The following is a 9,140-nucleotide window of genomic DNA, read 5'->3' as shown; positions in this document are numbered from 1 at the left end:
ACAAGCTCCCAAAATGGACGGCCCAGTCGGCGTCACAGCCCGGTGCCGGTTCTGCCCCGTGCCATACCCTCCTCTTCTCCAACGCCACAGTGCTGCGGTTGCCACCGCAAAACCAGACCCACGTCCCTGCCCCGGCCGCCCTCTCCGGGCCCCAAGGCATCCTGGACCGCCCCAGGCACGCGCATGCGTACAGAGTGATGCTTGGTGTGTACGCTGCTGCCCACTGGCCCCGGTGCCTGCGTGCCTGTGTCCCCAAGTGCACGCCCTGGAGTAGCTCCTCTGCTCGTGCACACGTTCCTTGTCCCACTGGACTCCACTTACAAAACACAAGTTCAAAGGCAAAATTAAAAATGTCCAAACGACAACAGCAGAGCATTAAACCAAGCCCTGGGACTCTTCTAGGAGCCGGGCCGCGTGAGACTGCGTGGATGCACACCCCTGAGGCTGCCCTGCTGGGGAGAGAAGCCTTGCAGTTGCTGGAAATTAAATGGGATGCAATGATGTTATGCTGTCATCCCAGGACCGCAATAGGAAGAGACACTTCTTTCCTCTGTATTTTACTGTGCTCGATTCCCAAAAATACAGCCCTCAGCATTTCTTTTGATCTTGTAGCGCCAGAAGCAGAAATCTTAATTTATAATTTGCCCTACATGGCAAATTTGCCACCTCTTTTTTTTTTTAATTAATGGTTGAATCTACTTTTCTTTTTAAGATGAAATCCAATGGACCTGTGATGCTGTGCTAGCTCTTATCCACGTGTAATGCTTGTAGGCATTAGGGGGTTTTGAGGAAAAAATAGTTCTTCTACATTTCTGAGCTAACCAAAGCTATTTTTAAATAATACAGGTAGCCACAGTCATTTGACCAGAAGGGAGGCTGGTCAGGGTTTTCATGGCAGCACACTTTATTCGCTCCTCAAAAGTCTTGCACCCTGGGAAAGCAATTCCAACAAGTCTCTCAGCAGCCTGCCGAGCCCTGAGACCCAACCTTTCTGACATCTCTGTGTTCCCCTACACGGCTCATCCAGAGGTCACTCTCCACCTTGCTCTCTTCATTAACTGGAGTGACGGTCATCCCAGCCCCGGCTGGTAACTGCCTTGGTATTGTGCTTATGGTCTGTTATTTTTGTGATCCAGTTTCTCACCTTTAAGGACCTCTCTCCTTTCATTTCTCTTCATAAGCGTAGATCAAAGTTCTGAGTTTTGAATCCTTCATTTGTATTTAGCAAAGAAGGCATATTTATAAGTTATTGAGTATATACTTATATTTAATTTCTCCTTTTTCTATACAAATTACCAAGTTTAATACTATCTACCCCTAATTTGTCATAAGGCAATTTGTTTCTGAAATATTTTCCCAAATCACGTACACACATATCAAGGTATGCATATAGTCCATTTCCATTCTCTATCGCTGAACATCTTTTCCATGCTCTGAATGCTACCTATATTTGTAGGCACTCAGCCAACAAGAATTGAAACATGTGCTGGAAAAACCCTTACCTCTGAGTGTGTTGTCTTGTTTTGCTACAGCTGGCATGTTCTGCATGGTGTCCTCTTCCCTCAGTCTTTATTTCTGCCAATTATTTTGGGTCCGGTCAAGAGTTTTTACTCTTAATGGCTAACAAAATGTTTGAAAGTGATACAGTTACACTTGCCCCAAAGAAAGCAAGGAAAATATCCTGCTGGATGCCGTATTTACACAAGTTTTAAGGCAGCTCATGTTACTCTCAAAGAAATAGATGTGAAAACATAGGGTGAAGCTCAGCAGACAATTCAGAGATTGGTAGAAATATAGTGACATTAGAATGGCATCATAAACATCTTTGTAGCCTGCGATAATCGACCTGCTATTGTTTGAAAAAAAGAAAACCAGGCCAGAAGCATGTCATAACTTCAAGTCATTTGAAGAGAATGGAAGAGGTATTATTGATATCAAATGTCAGGAATGCAGAGTCTTGACAGCTGTGCCGTCACAACCTTATGTGGCATCGTTAGTGGTCCTACTTCCCCAAACACAACCTCCTTGCCAAATAGGGTGTGTATATATCATACAATAGCATCTCTATGAAAGACTCATAACTATAAGAACTATTGCTATTTAATTTAACCTAATTCTAAAATAATTATTCAGCTAGCATGAGTTGATTATCCTTAAATTCATTTTCCATTTAAATTGTAGTCTCAAGATTATCATATATCTATAAAATAATAGTTGGCAATATCACCTTTGTCAAAACCAAGAGCCTACAATATTTAAGGCACTGGAGAGACAAAAAGGTAGGATATATTGCCTCAGCGCTCAAGGAGTTTACAATCTAGTTTGAGGGAAAGGAAAGTGCCAGTGAGTATGTGTTGAGAACAAAGGCTCCATGAGTTCTGAGGATAGAAAGAATGCCCAAATAGTCAGGGAAAGATGTACAGGGCAAGTGGAATTTGGGCTGGATGCTAGTAAGGGTTGGCCTTCCATAAGAGGAGAGAATGATGAAGGTCCCAATGCAGAGGTGTGGAGGAAGGGACACAAATGGAGTTTAGGAAGCAGGGTGAGGAGCGCAAATTAATTGAAGCACTTGTATAGGGCAGTAGTGAGGATGATTGCGTTAGTCAGGAATTGCTTGGTTGCGTACGATAGAAACCCAATTTGAACTAGTTTAATCAAAAAGGGGAAATCAGGATAGCAGAAGGTATTACACAATTCAAGAACAGAAATCTGGCACTGAACCTGGGAACAACTGGAACCAACGACACGTTGTCTGTCTTCCTGCTCCTCTGGGCTTGTGCTTCATCCTCTCTTCAACCCTGAAGAGAAGCCAAAGTAAGAAACATGAGTGCTAACACTGCACCCAGTACCACATCTTATAGCCTCAGCAATTCAGAGTGAGAGGGGGAGAATGGGCTTTGTTCCCATTTCTAAAATCCTGAGGACATTACTGGCTAGAGTATAGGATCAGTAGATTAACATGGAGACTCCTTCAGGAAGCTGAGGGATTAATGCAAGGGATGCAGGGTAGTTAAGGAAGGGATGTGCTTCTAAGAAAAGTGTTTGAGAAGGAAAATAGTTATATTAAAAATATGTACATGTTACATGTAGAAGTAGTATCCATAAGCATAGAAATTCATACTAAAAATGCCACATTTTGTGTTTCTTACCTTGGAATTACAAATGCCTAAAACCTCACATCAAAATGCCAACCTAAAATAGAATTGATTCATTCCTGTTACTCTTTCCCCAAAATAGTTAATTTCACCTGCAATTATTAGAATGAAATGCACTTACCTTAAGGACTGACTGCTGTTTGTGTTCTCTGCCAGCGATTTCACCAAATTCACATTCCATCCTCCTGCCTTTCTGTCTTTGTTTAACTAAGGCAGCAGCATATAGAACTCTTTTACAAATTAAGCTGCTCTTTCTTCTAGTTGGAGTGAAACCTTTTTATAACGATAATTGAGGAGAAATGAGCTAACCCTGAAAGTATAGATCAACTATGTTATATCAGGATTTTATGGTGCATATTATGTTTTGAAGGCTAAGATTGTACTAATTTCATATAAGCCGTATCATAAGAAATCATTACTGCCTTCATCTGAAAAGGTTGTGTAACAGCTTCTGACTTAAGTAGGAGCTCCAAATATTTCAATGCTGTGGTGAAAAAGTATAGTCGGAAGTGTGATAGAAAAATTGGTCTGTGTTTTATGGCATCCTTGATACTTTAAGAAATGTAGGTTCTACATCCAGTATTCCCTTTGGAACAATTTTGCCATTTGTTTCCTGGAAGATTCCTCGTTGCTGCACCCTAGTGCCTTCAATCTAAGTCTGTCCTACCAGGTACCCCAAGGCCAGGTCTCAGCCTCCACAGAGCAGGAACTTCACTGTGTCCTAGCACCTAAAACAGTACCGGGACCATAGGAGGCACTCAGTAAATACTGAATAGATGAATGAATTACATAGAGTGTTTGTATTCACAAACACAGATTCATAAACACAGAGTAAAAACATCCCGCAAGTAAAAAGAGCAAGATTAAAATGGAGAGGTCAGTGAGGCAGAGACAAAACATCCTATAATTGCTTCCTTCCTTTAAGAATGTCACTTCATATGCATAAACAGTAAGTTATTCTTCACATACCAAAGCTGAATAGCTCCAGCTCCTTTCATTCCAATTTTGTTGGAGTGCTTGGAGATGAAGCTCAGTCTCTAAAGGACAGAGAAGTTTCTTGCCAAAAGTCAGCCAGATGTCTCGGGACACAACTCTGAAGTCCATTCTGATGTCCAATGTTTCTTTTGATAAATAGCATGATTGTGCTGCCTGGAAAAGTAATTCCTTCTATAAGAAGGTGCTGGCAACAGAGTCATTCTGGACCATAAAAACTGTAAAAGGAAATGATAAGAGTGTCAGCAAATTCAATCAGTAGGATGAGATCAGCTCTCATTGGGTTCCTTGGATAGCCAGACAGCACATAGCAAACTCTGTGAATTAAATCTATCCAAGCCCAAACATCCAGTTTCACGCAGCACACCACATGTCTTTCTGCTACACCCAAGACATTTTCCTAATTAGAGAAAAAGAAGAGCATATGGCGGGAGGGACAGGAAGAGCAGGCACCAGGATTTTGAGGTACCTATGGGGCACTCCAGGGGAGAAATGCATAGCAGATATAAAAGGCTAAAGATCAGTAATGGGCTAAATCATAGTGACATGCATTAAACACTTGCTAGGCTCTGTGCTAAGAGCTTCACCTATGTGACCTCACTTAAACCTTGCAAGAATCCTCTGAGTACGCTCTACTTTAATCCCCATCACACAGATAAGGAAACAGAGGGTTAGAGAGATTAAATAACTTGTTCACAGCTAACAAATGGTAGAATTGAGATCTGAGGCAACGTCTTTCTGAATCCAGAGTCTGCACCCTTAGTCCCCACATATACTGCCTTATAGCAGAGGGTTCTAGGCTGAATCTCCTCTTTCTCTGCCTCCCTCACAGCCAAGCCATTGTCTCTCTCCTTCACGTTCAGTTTAATTGGACCTCAACAAAAGCTGTCACTTCCTATCCCAACCACCCTACCTGTTCTTGTTGAGTGTACCGGTTAGGATGTTTTGGGATGCAACCAGCAGAATGCTCAACAGAAAGTAGCCTTAATAAAGGGTTTGGTTGTTGTGGTGGTGGTGTTGTTTTCACATAACAGGAAAGCCTGAAGCTGGGCAGGCTTAGTATTTATTTAGTAGTTCCATAATGTTATCAGAGATCCAGCCTCTTTCCATCTTTCTTCCCTGCCCTCTTCAAAGTGTTGCCTTTGATCCTCCAGCCTGTTGCCCCACGATCATAAGACAGTTGCCGTCCCTCACCCACTTGCACCCAAAGTGAGGAAGGAAGGGACAGGAACACTGCTTGGACATTTTTCCTTTTGTACGAGGCAAGAAATTAATCACATTTCCCTTCGTGTCTCATTGTGAGTGTGTTTTAGGGTCATCTCTAGCTGCAAAGGATGCTAGAGAAGCAAACATCTGGCATTTTTACAGTCTCAGATGTGGATGTCAGGTTAGGACTGACCAACATGAAAGAAGGGAAGGATTGTTGGGTAAACACTTAGAAGGCTCTGCCCCCTGTCTGCTAGTCCAGAGCACCCTTTCCAGCCCTTGCTAGACTGGCCTTTTCTTGCACATGACACTTTGCCAAATTTCCTACTACTTTAAACTCTCTTTCCAGGCCCGGCCTCCTGCCTATCTTGCCTCCTACCTCATTAGTCACTCCTTCTCAGTCTCCTCCCCCAGTACCTCTTCATCATGGGTGAAATAAGAACACTGGACTCATTCTGGATCACACAAGTGCCTCCAGGGACTAGGCCAAAAAAAAAAAAAAAATGGTGGGGGAATGAGTTATGGGGAGCACTGAGGACTATGGTAAACTGCAGAATGCATGCCTGTTTAAAAACACTCAAATTCACATTTTAAAAGCTCCGGCCTGAAAAAAAACTCATCTGTAGGCCGAATGTATCCTGTGGATCTTCACTTTGCAACATCTGAACGATCTCCAACACTTCAGTTCTAACATTTCTGCATGAGTTTCTCAAAGTAAGTTTAATGCTCACAGAAGCCCATTGACACTCTGAGGCCATAGGTGATACGTGCTTGTATTAGTCTGCTAGGGCTGCCATAACAAGACACCACAGATTGGGTTGCTAAAACAACAGAAATTTATTTTCCCACAGTCCTGGAGGTTAGTAGCACAAGGTCAAGGTGCCAGTAGGGCTGGTTTCTCGTGCAACCTCTCTTCCAGGCTTGCAGAAGGCCACCTCGTCACTGTGTTCTCACATGGCCTTTCTTCTGTCCATGCATGGAGGGAGCAAGCTCGGGTATCTCTTCCTCTTCTTATAAGGTCACTAGCCCTATAGGATTAGGGCCCCACCCTCATGCTCTCATTTAACCTTTCTTATCTCCTTATAGACTCTATCTCCAAATATAGTCACACTGGGGATTATGGTTTCAAGATATCAATTTGGGGGGGACATAGTTCAGTCCATAACAGTGCCAGTCACTGCTCACAAAGCTGAAATTTGCCAAGTAGTGTTGGCGGGGGCACTGGACAGAAAAGAGTCGTGAGGACATTCTGACTCATTTTAGAGCCACCACTACAAAGTCAGTCAGGTCATCAGAAGGTGGTGATATAGCACCTTAATGCTTACAGAACTAAATGCTTTCTTCAACCAACCCAGCCTTATAAGAAGGTAAAACAGTTGTCACCCACAAGACGTGATTGGAAAATCACAGGGCAATGTTCCTACTGAAAATGTCCTTAATAGTTCTATCTGAAATTTTATAGTTAGAAATTGATTCATTTAGAATGTTTTGATTTTGTGTTTTCAAGAGACTTTGGTTATAATGCAAATATCTATGGGCAGACTCTTACATTTGTATCAGCTAATGCCTTACGATAGCCAAGGGCAATAAATAAGGAGTAGAGAAAAAAAAGGAGGTGATAGAGAGAAAGTATATAAAAATCTGCAGTGCAGTTGGTTCTAAACACACACACACACACACACATACACACACACACATACACACACACACACACACACACACTAGAGATTTTGATATGTCACCTCCCTTGAGAATCACTTCATAAATTACAGGAAACCAAAATGGGCAGTTTTTATTTTATAATTGAGACTATATATTGAAAATGGAGTATTTTACGTGTAAATCCAGACTCTTGTCTTCATTTGAAAAGTCAGAAGATCTGGAAACACCAAGTCTACATTTCTTCATGGTAATAATCAGTCAGACCTGAGTAGTAGCTACTCCTGTTAGATGTGGCATGCACTCTCCCATTTGTCACAGTCCTTAAGCCTATCTATTGTTATCCCTATCACTAAGAGGAATGTCAGCTGCCATTTATTGCTGTGTTTTTACTGGGGCTTTTCTATAATTAAGAAATATTTCTTATAATTATATCTATCTAAGAGTGGAAAATAAAATATTGACTAGGTAGGGCATTTCCAAAGTATGGGGAAAAGCATATGGTAGAGATTTCTGGTGTTCACCAACATCTGTGTTCTCATCTTCTTCTGGGGCCCAGCATTTCCCAGCCCTTTTGGATCTAAACCAATGGAATGTGAGCAAGTGCCACAGTGACACAGGTTGAAAGGGTTTAAAATGGATGTACCTTCTTCATACTTCTCCTCTAGACAAATGCAAAAGACTCAATGGAGGACTAGGTGACGGTGGAGCCACAAAGTGGACGTGGACTGGATCCCTGAATGACAGCCCAGAGCAGAGCCCCCTAACTTACTCTGCTCTGTAACATGAGTGAGAAATGCATTATGTTAAGCCACTGAGATCTGAGGGCTGTTTGTTATAGCAGTTAGCTATCTTGACTGCCTTGACTAAAACAGAACATCCTTTTTTTTTGTGGAAGTGAAAACTATTTTACAAGTTTAATAAGCAACAAAGTTTGTCTCCTCTTGCTTCGTAAATTCACATTACCTTTCAGGTCTCTGTAGGCATCTCAACCCCGGAATAAGATAAGATGTGTAGCTAAAATTTTGTCAATTTTGTTCATCTTTTCAAAGAACCAACTCTTAGTTTTGTTAATCTTTTCTATTGTTTTCCTGCTCTCTATTTCATTTATTTCTGCTCTAGTCTTTATTATTTCCTCCCATCCGCTAACTTTGGGCTTAATTTTTCTAGTTCCTTGAGAACTAGAAAGTTAGGCTCTAGTTATGGCATTTATTTGAGATCTTTCAATTTTCTTGACGTATGAATAAGGTGTGGATGAAGAAAGATGGGTTATAACAAAGACAAATCAAACAAGATTAGTTGCAGGAGTCAAGACTTATAGAAATGAGATGAAGATGTGTGCCTGCAGAGGGTCTGAAGAGACATAAAGAAAATCTATTTCACAATTTTTCTCAGAGCTGACACTGGCTGATTCCTTGAACTCTCCTCCACTCAATGACCTCTCTCTCCCACATACACTGTCTTTCTCTTTTATATTCAATCTATGCACAACATTTGCACTTTTTACTTATTGATCTTGAAACAACCTTTGGATATTGGAGTAGTTTTATACACTCTCTGTCAACACGAAATGATGAATTTAAGCTTCATGGCATAGCCATTAAGGATGATTATGTCACCCTGCCTCTCCAGCTAAAGAGATTCTCTGTTTGGGAGAAAATGACTGAGGTCCAGAGCGGAAATTTCAGTTGGTTTGAATTAAGGTTTTGGAAACAAAGACACACTCACACAGTCTATGTCAAGGAAAGTGGGTTAATTATAAAAAGAAACAAAAACAGAAATCTCATGGGAATCCAAGAACAGAAACAAGCAAACCCCATGAAGACGAGAGTTGCACTGAGGGAAACTCTAGGAACGTTTGCAGCAAAGTCCACACATCTTCCTTTCTATGGCAATATCACTAAAGGGACTCAGTTACTCTCTATACCTCTGTTTCTTTTGGTACAGATTCTTTTTTTTTCAGCTTTATTGCGATATAACTGGCATATAACATTGTGTAAGTTGAAGGTGTACATGTGTTGATTTGATACACGTGTTGAAACGTGATTACCACCGCAGCATTAGCCAACACTTCCATCACATCATGTAATTACCATTTCTCTGTTGGTACAGATTTTTAATTCTCCT

At 41.4% G+C, this 9,140-nt stretch overlaps 1 long non-coding RNA gene across 1 annotated transcript; it reads right to left on the bottom strand.

Annotated features, from left to right (window-relative positions):
• Positions 1 to 699: 699 nt before the first annotated feature.
• On the bottom strand, positions 700 to 4,366 carry LOC138917497 (uncharacterized). The gene is made up of 2 exons (XR_011425619.1): positions 4,125 to 4,366; positions 700 to 2,798 (listed from the first exon to the last, which is right to left on the bottom strand). It is a non-coding gene; the product is annotated as an uncharacterized lncRNA (long non-coding RNA).
• Between the last annotated feature and the right edge of the window lie 4,774 nt (positions 4,367 to 9,140).

The sequence above is a fragment of the Equus caballus genome, chromosome 14 (assembly GCF_041296265.1).
Source record: "Equus caballus isolate H_3958 breed thoroughbred chromosome 14, TB-T2T, whole genome shotgun sequence".
NCBI lineage: Eukaryota > Metazoa > Chordata > Mammalia > Perissodactyla > Equidae > Equus > Equus caballus.
Note: the sequence above shows the minus strand (reverse complement) of the source record. Positions and strands in the feature narration are given on the sequence as shown.